A 12885-nucleotide genomic window follows, 5' to 3' on the forward strand; every position below is an offset into this window, starting at 1 on the left:
AACTCCAGTAGATCAATATAAACAAATATATACAATGTTGAGTTTACATGGAGCGAATAAAATGTACAAATACAATAAACTAGGGCATTACGATACCTATAAATTCTCCCACTTGCCCTAGTGATACAAAACATGTAGACCTAGTCCTACTAGGTTACCCTCGACCACTTTAGTCGAGAAGGCCTTCGTAAATGGATAAGCTAAGTTGTCTTGGGAAGCAATTTGAGTGACAATGACGTCTCCTCTGTATACAATCTCCAGATGGTACTTCCGTTCGATATGCTTTCCCATTTTATGGCTTCGTGGTTCCTTTGAATTTTCAACTGCTCCACTGTTATCACAGTAGGGAGTAACAGGCAGGTGTATATTAGGAACTACTTCCAGATTTGTTAGGAAATTTCTAAGCCATACTGCGTCTTTTGCTTCTTCGCTTGCAGCTACATACTCAGCTTCCATTATGGAGTTCGCAATACAACTCTGCTTGATGCTTCTCCACACAACTGCTCCTTTGTTAAGAGTGAATACTGACCTGAAGTTGATTTCCTTGAATCAATATCGGTCTGAAAGTCAGAATCAGTTTATCTAGTAAGGTTCAGATCTTTAGGACCATACACAAGCATATAGTCTCTCGTTCTCCGAATATACTTGAGAATGTTTTTAATAGCAGTCCAATGGTCATGACCAGGATTGGATTGAAATCTGCTGACAATTCCTATGACATAGCATATATCGAGACGAGTACACAACATTGCTTACATCAAACTCCTAATTGCATATGCATATGGATTCGATTCATCTTCTCAACTTCTCGAGGTGTCTTAAGACTCTGTTCCTTAGACAAGTGAATTCTATGACTGAAAAGTAAAGATTCTTTCTTGGAATTTTGCATTTTATACCTAGACAACATCTTGTCTATATAAGATTCTTGAGATAAAGCTAATGTTTTATTCTTGCGATTCCGAATTATTTGGATTCCAAAAACATACTATGCTTCTCCCAAACATTTCATTTGGAATTGTGAAGCTAGCCATCTCTTAATGTCAGCTAGATATTCTACTTCATTTCCAATGAGTAGAATATCATCAACATACAACACTAGAAAAGCGACAATTTTGTTGACGATTTTCTTGTAGACACAACGTTCGTCAATATTTTGTTCAAATCCATAAGATTTGATTGCAGCGTCAAATCTCATATTCTAGGATCTAGAAGCTTGTTTTAATCCATAAATGGATCGATTAAGCTTGCAAACTTTTCGCTCTTGACCCCTACTATATAAACCTTTCTGGTTGAGATATATAGATACTCTCTTCAAGATAGCCATTCAGAAAAGCTGTCTTGACATCCATTTGCCATATTTCATAATCATAAAATGTGGCTGTGGACAAGAGTATTCTAATAGACTTTATCATGGAAACTGAAGAGAAGGTTTCTTCAAAATTTAACTCCTCTCTTTAGGTAAACCCTTTAACCACAAGTCTAGCTTTATAGGTCTATACCTTACCGGCTTGATCTCGTTTTCTCTTGTAGATCCATTTACAACCGATGGGTTTTACCCCTTCAGGTTGATCTATAAGATCCCAGACAAAATTGAAATACATAAATTCCATTTCAAGGTCCATGACTTTAATCCATTATTCTTTGTCCACATCGTTCATTGTTTGATTAAAAGACAATGGACCCTCTAAACTATCATCTGGTATGATGACTTGAGTTTCAGTTAAACCCATGTACTAGTCAGACTGTTGCACAACCCTCCCACCGATGAGGCATTCTCAACTCTTGAAAAGGATGTGAAGTATCAGTTTCATCAATAACTCTTGTTGAAGGACCTGCTCGATCAACAACTCTTGTTAATACAATTGTCGTTTCTCTGGACATTTCTTCTATTACTAGCTTATTGCGAGGTTGATAGTTCTTTACATAATCTTCTTCCAGGAAGGTTGCATTTGTCGATACAAACACTTTATCTTCTTGAGGATCATAAAAGATACCACCTTTAGTTTCTTTTGGGTAGCCTACAAATAGGCATACTTTTGAACGATGTTCCAACTTTTTTAGGATTTTGCACCAACACAAGTCCTGGACAACCTCAAATTCTGAAGTGATATAAATTTCCTTTACGTCCTCTCCAGAGCTTGTAAGGTGTTTCAGAAACACTTATCGAGGGAACTATGTTCAAAATATACACTGCAGTCCTAACTGCGTGTCCCCAAAAAGAATTTGGTAACTGAGTGTAACTCATCATGGAACGAACCATGTCCAACAAGGTTCTATTTCTCCTTTCTGCTATACCGTTTTGCTGAGGTGTGCCAAGGGTTATGAATTGAGATTGAATTCCATGTTCTATCAAATAGTTATGGAATTCTATGTCCGTATACTCACCACCTCGATCCGATCAAAGTATTTTAATCCTTTTACCTAATTGGTTCTCAACCTCAGCCTTATACTCTTTGAACTTTTCAAAAGTTTCAGACTTTTGATGCATTAGGTAAACATGGTCATACCTGGAATAATCATCTACAAAACTGATGAAATATTCGTAACTTCCTTTTGCTTTAACATTTAGAGGCCCACAAAGGTCTGAGTGAATCAACTCTAGGAGTTCTTTGGCTCTAAGACCTTTTCCAGAAAAAGATCTTTTTGTCATTTTACCCTCGAGATAGGACTCACAAAGTGGTAATGAACTGTCTTCCAACTTGTTTAAAAGACCATTCTTAACCAATCTCTCAATCTTGTTGAGATTTATATGACCCAGTCTCAAGTGCCAAAGATAGGCATTTGGAGAAATCTTCCTTTTCTTATGAGCCCCAGCAGTTTTAAATATCTCTATGTTCAAAACAGCTTTGACCTCAGTTGGTTTTAACCTGTACAAGTTATTTTCTAATTTTACAGAGTAAGTCTGTTTATTTCCCATTTTGATGAACACTTCACCATTTTCGAAATAAACTTTATAATTTTTTTCTAGCAAACAGGAGACATAAATTAGATTCATTTTCATAAAAGGAATATAATATACATTTTTCAAATAAATGTACTTATCTCCTATAAATAACTTCATATCTCCCGCTGCTTAGCGGAAACAATCTCCTCGGTCCCTACCTTAAAAATTGTTTCACCTTCTGTCAATCGTCTCTAGAAACTTGTTTCCTATGAGATAGAACATACATGATTAGCGTCACCTGAATCAATGATCCAGATTTTATCATTTTCCACTAAACATGCTTCGATAATAAGTAAATCATATTTATCTTGTTGTTCGAATTGTGCATTCTCATCTACATAATTCATAATTTCAGATGAGTTGGGAGATAGAGGACAATTCTCTGTTAAAACTCTATTGGTATAATGAACCGCTAGTAATTTGTTTGTCGATTTGATTTTACTGTTATGTACATCGGAAGTGAGTATACTAGAATTCGGCATGCTGATAAAATTCAAACAAATTCTAATTAGCAAATTGTAACTAAATCCAAAATCAAGTTTTAGCAAAAAGTTAATAATGTACCCATAACCATTATTTATTTGCAACGATATTTTAGTGAGTCAGAATATGTGCTACCGAGGGGCAGTCATATATTCCTTCACTAAAACAAACAATTTTGACCAAACACTATCTCTGGAATAACTTTTATTCTTATAGTCGTTTAGTTATCGTTTTCGGTCAAGATCTTTACTAACAACTTAGTAATTCTTGTAAGTATGACCCGCCATTTTCATATCCTATAGAATGGTATGAACTTGCCTCCGAAATAGAAGACAAAATCCAAGACGAAACTATAAGACCCTATTCATTTCACTGAAGCCTGTGTTGTTCCGAATCTTATGTTACAACCCTCCTAGGGATAGTCGTCGCTAAACGACTACCGTTTAAAGCTAACCAGCAGGCTCAACATAGGAATCTCACCGTTCAGACTAATGGAGAAGACTGTAGGATATATTGACACATATCCTTCACCCACTTACTATAAATTACTTCCTCCGTTTACCTTGATATTGACTCATACAAAATACTTTCTGAATGGAGGTCACTTCTAGGGTGATACGAAGCATCATATGAATCTCACGACGTAAACTATGTGGAGACGTGGTAGTTGAAATCTATATATCGAATAATAGACTTATGTTTGAATAACTTCCCCTTATTCACCGAAATCTAGATTTAAGCTAAAAAATACTTTCCGAATGGAGGTCACTTCCAAGGTGACACGAAGTACCGCTTAAATCTTGATTGTGAACTCTTAGAGACATGAGAGCTAAAAATAACATATCATATATATTATTAATCTCCCATATAAGTTTTCTAATAACTCTATCATATAGAAGTTATTAAACTTCCACTTAAGTGTTCTATTTGGGTAGATTTATACTTAGGTTCTTTTTGGCTAATAAAACAACCCCATGTCTATGTTGTTATCCAAGTATAACTCTTATAATTGGATTTTAACCTACGATGTCTAGGTGATAAACCATTTTATTACCCCACCCCACTCACGTATGCTCATAAAACCGGTTACCAACGCTCAATTATTCGACCATAATCACCAGGTAGAAGGTGTTCTGTAACCCATCAACTTAAGAATCCCCAACCTTAGACAGGATTATATACCGGTTGAGTTTGTAACCTAGGTTTTATAAGTTCTAACAATTAAAAAAGGTGATCAACCTACGTGGCCATGCAACAGTTGTTTATGGATTTTAAATGTCTAACTTGATTTTATAACAACTTATAAAACTTTAGACATGTTATTAATCCATAACATACATGAGGCATTCAACATTTAATATAACATTTATATTAAATACAAGAAACCTTAACATGCATACTATACATTATAACAATTATAACATACTTTCAATGCATGTAACATGCTTCCTATGGTGGGATTTTAAATCTAAATAGCATATTATATGGACATACAACATTTATTTAATTATAACATACATCAAATGCATAAATAATTAAACACAGACTGATATGATTTTAGTTTTGGCAAAAACAAGCAAACATAAGCTTAACTATTACAAATCAGCTTCAAAATCGTCTTTGAACCGCTCGAACCGCTCCAAACCGAACCCAAACATCTTGAACTGGACTTGTTGATTCTAAACCGGACCATCACGGTTTGAACCGAACCAACCAAAACATTTTAAGGCTGAACCAGATTGGACCTTGAGAAAACCGGTCGAACCGACTACACTTTGTCCAACCTCAAACTTGCAAGGCCCAATCGTGTAGAGCTGAAGGCTATCGTCTAGCTCCATCACCTTGTGTTGTGAAGAACTACTGATCGATTAGTATTTGCCTCAACTAAACGATCGTTTAGCTTTATCGCATAAAACTGCACATTCGCTTAGTGACTGTTGAAGCTAAACGATTGCTTAGCTCTATCGTATAGAACTACATGATCGCTCAACTCCATCGCATAGCTATTGCTCAACTCCATTGCATAGCTATTGTATAACTATCACATAACTATTGCTTAGTTCTATCGTATAGAACCAAACGATTTCTTAACACCATCGTCTAGCGCTTTCATGTCATCGTTTAGTATCCGCCATAGCTAAACGATCACTTAGCTCCATCATATAGAACATCATCGCGTCATTCAGCATCGTAGGTAAGCGATTTGTTTAGTTCCATCGCATAGAAACTTCAACACATCGTTTAGCACTTCGTTTACACGATCGCTTAGCTCCGCTTCTAAATGATCGCTTAGTACTATCGCGTAGCACTTCATCGCATCGCTTAGCGTGCATCGTTGCTAAACGATCTCATAGTACCATCGTATAGTAAATTCAATGTATCGTTTAGTTCTCATGCCAAAGCTAAACGATCGCTTAATACTATCGTATAGCCAATTAAACGCATCGCTTAGCTCCCGTAGGTATACGATCGTCTAGCGTTCCACATCACAATGACCAGTGCCCATTTCTATACGATCGTCTAGATATTCTTCACATTGTGTAGTGTCTGGAGCTAGACGATCGTTTAGCAACTAAAACCTCAACAATGATAAGAATAGAGTCTGATTTTCTAGAACTGCAACTCGACCTCTTTGCTTGTTTCTTCAATTTATAGCTTAATTTCAACTCTAATGACTCCAAAAAATTATACTCTTAGGAAACATAAAAGCTCATCAAACAAGATCCAATTAAAAATTTAAATGAAAAATTAAAAAGAATTAAACAGCTAAAACTCAGAAAACCATATCAGTGCACCAGTTTCATATTTCTCGTATAAAACATCCATCAAACAAAAATTAAACCGAATTGAATGCTTATTTGATGCTCTGATACCAATTGTAGGATTGTATCAACAGTAGCAGAAGAATAAGGATCATCTAAGCACTCAAATTCATTAATTTTTGCAAAATATAAAGCATGCTTTGCAGAAACAAGTGAGTTTCAAGACATAACTCTTGTAGAACTTCTTCAAAGCTCCTTCACCAACTACTATCTTCTCCAAATCTTGTTGCAGACCACTTTAAGATCTTCCCCACTATTCTCTTGGTGCTCTAGATTGAGTTGTGGGACTCAAAACAAGCTTGAATCAAGGGATGAAGGAGATATGCTCACTGTAGAAAACTAGTTGAAGAATTCTTTCTTCAAACCAAAATTTCTCTCAACATCTCAATAGATTGGATACCCGATTTTCACTCCAATTTTTTCATTATATTGCAGATCAACATGCAAAGAAAAGAGTTGCATGAATTGCATGAGTTGCAGCTCATGCTTGGAGAAGACAAGGCAAAGATATTGCTTCTTGTGTGAGCTACTTTAAAAGATGGATAACGGAAAATCTTCATTTTCCATTTAAGTGTTTTGTTTTGTTTTCCTTTTTCAAATTTATCTAAAGAAATCAAAATTTAATTTTATCTATTTTTACTTTAAAATGAAAAATTTATTTAATTTCATAAATTAATTATTAAATAAAACTTAATTAATTTAATATCAAATATGAAATTAATTTTAACACTTATCCATCTTTATATATTTAAATCATATTTAAATATATAAATTCTCCTATTCTGTTTAATTCTAAAATTAAACATATAATTACTAATTCCCGTAATTCTAATTTGAATGTTTTAAATTAACTTATCACGTTTTTCTAGAGCTAGTCCATTACGAGCTAGTAGGGGGACCTTGCGGACCTACAGATCATAGTCTTCAACGATCCGAGATTAACTGGCTAAACTTATTAGACCAAATTAATCTCCATTCGTTAACTAATTGGTCACTCCATTAAAGCCCACAGTTGCACTCTTCTCACTGTAGATATAATATGTCCACATGATTTAACCATAATCAACAAGTGACCCTTCACAGGTTGTTCGTAATAACGGCTAGGTCAAATATCTTTTTTACCCCAGAGATTACGTCTTATTCCTCAAGTCTCTACTGATCCTCTAGTTTGTGATCCAATCACTAAACTAAACTCTCTCAGCCCAGTGAGAGGGTGGGACCTCTTGTTCAAGACCTGAATTCAGTACTTGAGAGAACAACCTTTCTCATATCCCTAAATCGGGTAGGCATGAACTCTATCTTGCACCCTATGTCCCCATCTATCTATCTAGTCTTACCCCTGAAATGGGAGTCTTATTGAGCTAGCGCTATTGAACTAACCCTCAGCTATGCAAATCTAAGGGTAATCCCAAATAAACAGAAGTTCATAGTTAGCTCAAGATTAAGATCGAGTTACCTAGGTCATCTAGATGAAATAGTCAGTCTTAAACAGTAAACAACGTTATAAAGTAAGAGTGACTTATTTCTTGGTCCTGATCTTTTGCAAACTCATTGCATAGGATGCCCTCACTCCTCATGTCATAACATTTAGGAATTAGGATCACATTGTATGTTGCACTTTACAACTCTTTGTAACAACTACAGAGTAGGTCACATCCAATGGTGTTACCAGAATAAGGTACCCAATCTCATTCATGTACCATGGATCATTTTGACTATTTACTCGAACCCGATCTACTCTTATGTCTCCGCATAAAGTTCAAGTACTCATACAATAGTCATGGGTCTTAGTTTATTGGATTTAAACTTTCATACAATTTATGAAATCAATAACAAGTATATTGATTATAGAAGATGTTTATTGTTTTACAAACTGCGAGTTTTTAGGACATAAAACCCAACATCAACTCTCTCCATCAATAGCTTAATGGGATCTCCTCAATCTCATGAGCTCAGATTGAAGTTGTTTGATTCTACTTCTTTAGAAGAAGCTTTTCATATGCAATCCTCCTCTAGAGGACGATCTGGTGGAAAAAGAGGTGGACGTGGCGGTAGAGGCAATGGACTATCCAACGTCGTAACAAATTCAGAGTCAGAGAGCAGAGACAATCAATCTTCTTCAAATAGAGAAAGGGGAAGAAGTTCAAATAGAGGAAGAGGCAAAAGTGGTGGTCGTGGAGATTTTTCTCACATACAATGTTTCAATTGTAGATGTTACGGACATTTTTAAGTAGACTGTTGGTCTAAGAAGGCTAATTCTAATCAAGCAGAAACCACTCTAATGCATGAGTAACAGGATAATTATCAAGGTCTTCTCTTCCTCACATTCAACGTCTAAGAAACAAGCACTGAGGAAATATGGTATCTTGATAGTGGTTGCAGTAACCACATGACAGAAAGAAAGGAAATTTTTATATTTTTAGATGAATCTCATCAAAATGTAGTGAAGACTGGTGACAATAAGAAGCTTGAGGTCAAAGTAAAAGGAGATATTCTTGTCAAGATAAAAAAGGGAGCAAAAAGAATTACTGATGTATATTATGTTTCAAGTCTCAAACACAATCTTTTAAGTGTTGGGAAGCTTCTCCTAAGAGGACACGATGTTATCTTTAAAGATAACATATGTGAGATTAGAACCAAGAATGGAGGTCTCATAATGAAGCTACGCATGACTTACAACGAATTGTTTCCAATTAAAATATGCTATGAGAAACTTGTTTGTTTTGAGACTTTAGTAAATGACTCTTCATGGTTGTGGCATTGTCGATTTGGGCACCTGAGTTTTGACACTTTGTCTCACATGTGTCAACAACATTGTGTAAGAAGAATGCCAAATATTAAAAATGAATATCAACTTTGTGAAGCATGTGTTTTCGGAAAGCATCATCGAAATTCATTTCTGACTGGAGGTTCTTGGAGAGCATCAAAACCTCTTAAGCTTGTCCATCCAGACGTGTATGGACCTATGAGAACCACTACACATGGAAGTAATCATTATTTTCTCACAATTATTGATGTCTACAGTTGGAAAACATGGATTTATCTGCTAAAAGAAAAGAGCTCTACTTTTGAATGGTTCAAGACATTCAAAGCAATGGTGGAAAATGAAAGTAACTTGAAATTGAAAGCATTGCGTTTGGATCGTGGAGGAGAATATATAGTCTTTGCAGATTTCTTGAAGGAAAATGGAATCAAGCATCAGAAGACTGTTCGAAAAACTCCTCAACAAAACGGAGTTGCAGAAAGGAAAAAGAGATTAATAATTGAACTTTCAAGAAGTATGTTGAAGGCCAAGAAGCTTCCAGATCAATTTTGGAGAGATGCAGTAACTTGTACTGTTTATCTCCTAAATCGAGCTTCAACTAAAAGTATGCAAGGTATTACTCTCCAAGAAGCATGGAGCGGATTGAAACCAACTGTTAGTCACCTAAGAGTGTTTGGGTGTATTGCTTACTCTCATATTTCAAATGAGAAAAGAGGGAAACTAGATGATAAATCAGAAAAATGCATTTTTGTTGGGTATAGTGAGAACTTTAAGGCTTACAGATTATACAACGCTATAAGTAAGAAAGTTATTATTAGTCGAGATGTCATGTTCGATGAAGAAAAATTATGGCAATAGGATGCACCAAATAAAGACCAGAATCCATTACTTGTGAACATGAATGGCAAAGAAGATGCTCGAGACTTGGAGCTTGAAGAGACTCAACCACTGACTTCACCTTCTTCTTCATACTCCACAAGTGATGAAGAAACTATTCCAAGGAAGACAAGAAATATTCAAGAGATCTATAATACTTCAAGAAGAATATAAGATGATGAACATGCTAATTTTGCTTTATTTGTAGATGTTAATCCTATATACTTTGAAGAAGCAATTCAAAATGAGAAATGGAAAGATGTAATGGATCAAGTGATTGATGCAATCAGAAGAAACGTGACATGGGAGTTAGTCAAATTACCAGATAATAGAAAAGCTCTTGGAGTCAAATGGATCTATAGAACAAAATTGAAGCAAAATGGAGAAGTGCAGAAATACAAGGCCAGACTCTTAGTAAAAGGTTACAAACAAAAGTTTGGTGTGGATTATGAAGAAGTTTTTGCACCAGTAACTTGCTTGGAGACTGTTCATTTGATGTTAGCCATTGCAACACAAAATAACTGGAAAGTTCATCAAATGGATGTCAAGTCAGCATTTCTAAATGGGTATTTAGAGGTCGAAATTTATGTTGAGCAGCCCTCTGGTTATGCCAAAATTGGAGAAAAAAAATAAGGTGTGTCGATTGAAGAAAGCATTGTATGGGCTAAAGCGAGCACCGAGAGCCTGGTACAAACGTTTTGATGATTTTTTCTTGAAGGATGGTTTCAGAATATGTCCATATGAACATGCTCTCTACACCAAAGAAGATGAAAATGGTAATTTCTTGATGATTTGTCTATATGTTGATGATTTAATCTTTTACGAAAAATTCAAACATGATGATTGACGAGTTCAAAGAAAGCATGAAGAAAGAGTTTGAGATGAATGATATGGGTTTACTTCATTACTTTCTTGGTATTGAAGTTAAACAAGGTGATAATGAGATTGCAATTTTTCAAAAGAAGTATGCAAAAGATTTGTTGATAAAAATCAAAATAGAGAATGCTTATCCTGCTAGTACTCCTATGGAACTGGGTTTAAAGTTAAGCAAGCATGATGATAATGAAGCTTTTGATGCCACCATCTATAAAAGTCTTGTTGGAAGTTTAATGTATTTAACTACAACTAAACCTGATCTTACGTTCTCAATAAGTTTATTGAGTAGATTTATGGCATCACCAAAGAGAAGCCATTGGGAAGCTGGAAAGAGAGTTCTTAGATATATTCTTGGAACTGTTGATCATGGAATCCACTATAAAAGGAATGTGAATAATGTTCTTGTTGACTACAGTGATAGTGATTGGGGAGGAAATATTGACGATTTGAAAAGTACTTCTGGGTATGTATTTAATATAGGTTCTGGAGCAGTTTCGTGGGCATCAAAGAAGCAGGATGTTGTAGCATTGTCAACAACGAAAGTTGAATATATTTCTTAGTCTGCAGCTAGTGTCAAGCACTTTAGCTTAGAAAGGTACTACATGAATTGAAGTGTCCTCAAGAGAAAGGGACCGTCATATTCTGTGACAATAAATCATCTATTTCACTTTCAAAGAATCCAGTTTTTTTTCATGGAAGAAGAAAATACATACAAATAAAATATCATTTCATCAGTGAATTGATCAAAGATGGAGAAGTATATATCAAGTATTGCAAGACACAAGATCAAGTTGCCGACATTTTCACAAAAGCATTAAAGACAAACTTATTCTTGAAAATGAAAGAGAAGCTCGGAGTCAGGAAAGTCTAGCTTAAGAGGGTATGTTAGAAATTAATAAGCTAGATACATTATGGATAATATATTCCTAGATACATTTCTAATTTCAATATATATGCATTTCTAGATACATGTAATTGTTCAAGTACATGAACGGTATGTATACATGTACTTCATTTATTTTGTGTCTTTTAGGAAGTGTCTTATGAGTACTATATAAAGAGTTCATTTCCCTCATTTGTATGCAAGAGAAAAGAATCAAAATCAATAGAAGCAAATTGAAGTTTAAAAAGAAACTAAGTTTCAAGAGAACAATATTTTTCTCTTGTGCGTTCTTGAGTTTTGTAAGAGAACAAGTTTTTTCTCTTAAAAGTTTGTGAGATTTAGAGTGAATTTAGAGTGGGCTCGTCAATGCTTTCAACAGAATCCATATGTTCTTTAAGTTGAGAAATAATCTTCTTCCATTCATCATGAAAGTAACGTCTATGCATGATAATCCCACGATCCTAGTCAAAATCTTATTCAGCTTCTCAATTGATAACATCCCTGAAAAGTGCATGCTCTTCTTCATCTGAAGAGGGTGTAGAGCAGGATTCAAAAGAGCTTGTTGGCGATAGGGCTTCTGCATAGGACCGCCTTTTTGGACTATCTTCGTTTGAGGAGGATGAGGAGAGCTACTTTCTAGCCTGACCAACACGGTCAAAGATTGAAGAAATACTTGAATTCCTAATCAAATTATAAAAACAAAAATAATGTTTTGAAGACTATATTTTATTTAGTTTTTGAAACGTAGCTCGATTTTTTAAAGTATTATTAAAAAATAGATAACAAACCATAAAAGATTGTGCTCAAGAGTGTTGATCAGCTTAATTTACTAACAACCTTTTGGAGATACTTATTGTTCCTGAGGTTAAGATAGTTTACCTTTTGAATATTCAGTAAATGAATCATAATTATCTAATAATAACCAAAAGACACCTAGAATTATATTATTTGCTGGTCTTTTCATTCTCTTTTTTCAAACTGAAACCAATTTTCATTGAGAAACAACCACCCTTTACCAAGTTACAAAACTGAACATCAAACTCGAAAACTAAGCACACAAACATATTATCAGTCCAAATCCCCCCCTCAGAATTAGCATAACTTCACCCGGCTAACTTATGAACTACCCCATTACAAGGTCGATTATTAAGAGATGAAATTATTAAGTAAAATAATGTGAAAATTATATGGTTAGAAAGGGAAAATAGATCTCATATGGAGCATTCAAGTCAAGAAT

At 34.9% G+C, this 12885-nt stretch overlaps 1 pseudogene; it reads left to right on the forward strand.

The window, feature by feature from the left end:
* The first annotated feature begins 10725 nt into the window (after positions 1-10725).
* Positions 10726-11325, forward strand: LOC150031203 (secreted RxLR effector protein 161 pseudogene; annotated as a pseudogene).
* Positions 11326-12885: the final 1560 nt, after the last annotated feature.

Source organism: Benincasa hispida, unplaced genomic scaffold, assembly GCF_027475165.1.
Source record: "Benincasa hispida cultivar pf3 unplaced genomic scaffold, pf3_genome.v1.1 HicScf1404, whole genome shotgun sequence".
Classification (NCBI taxonomy): Eukaryota; Viridiplantae; Streptophyta; class Magnoliopsida; order Cucurbitales; family Cucurbitaceae; genus Benincasa; species Benincasa hispida.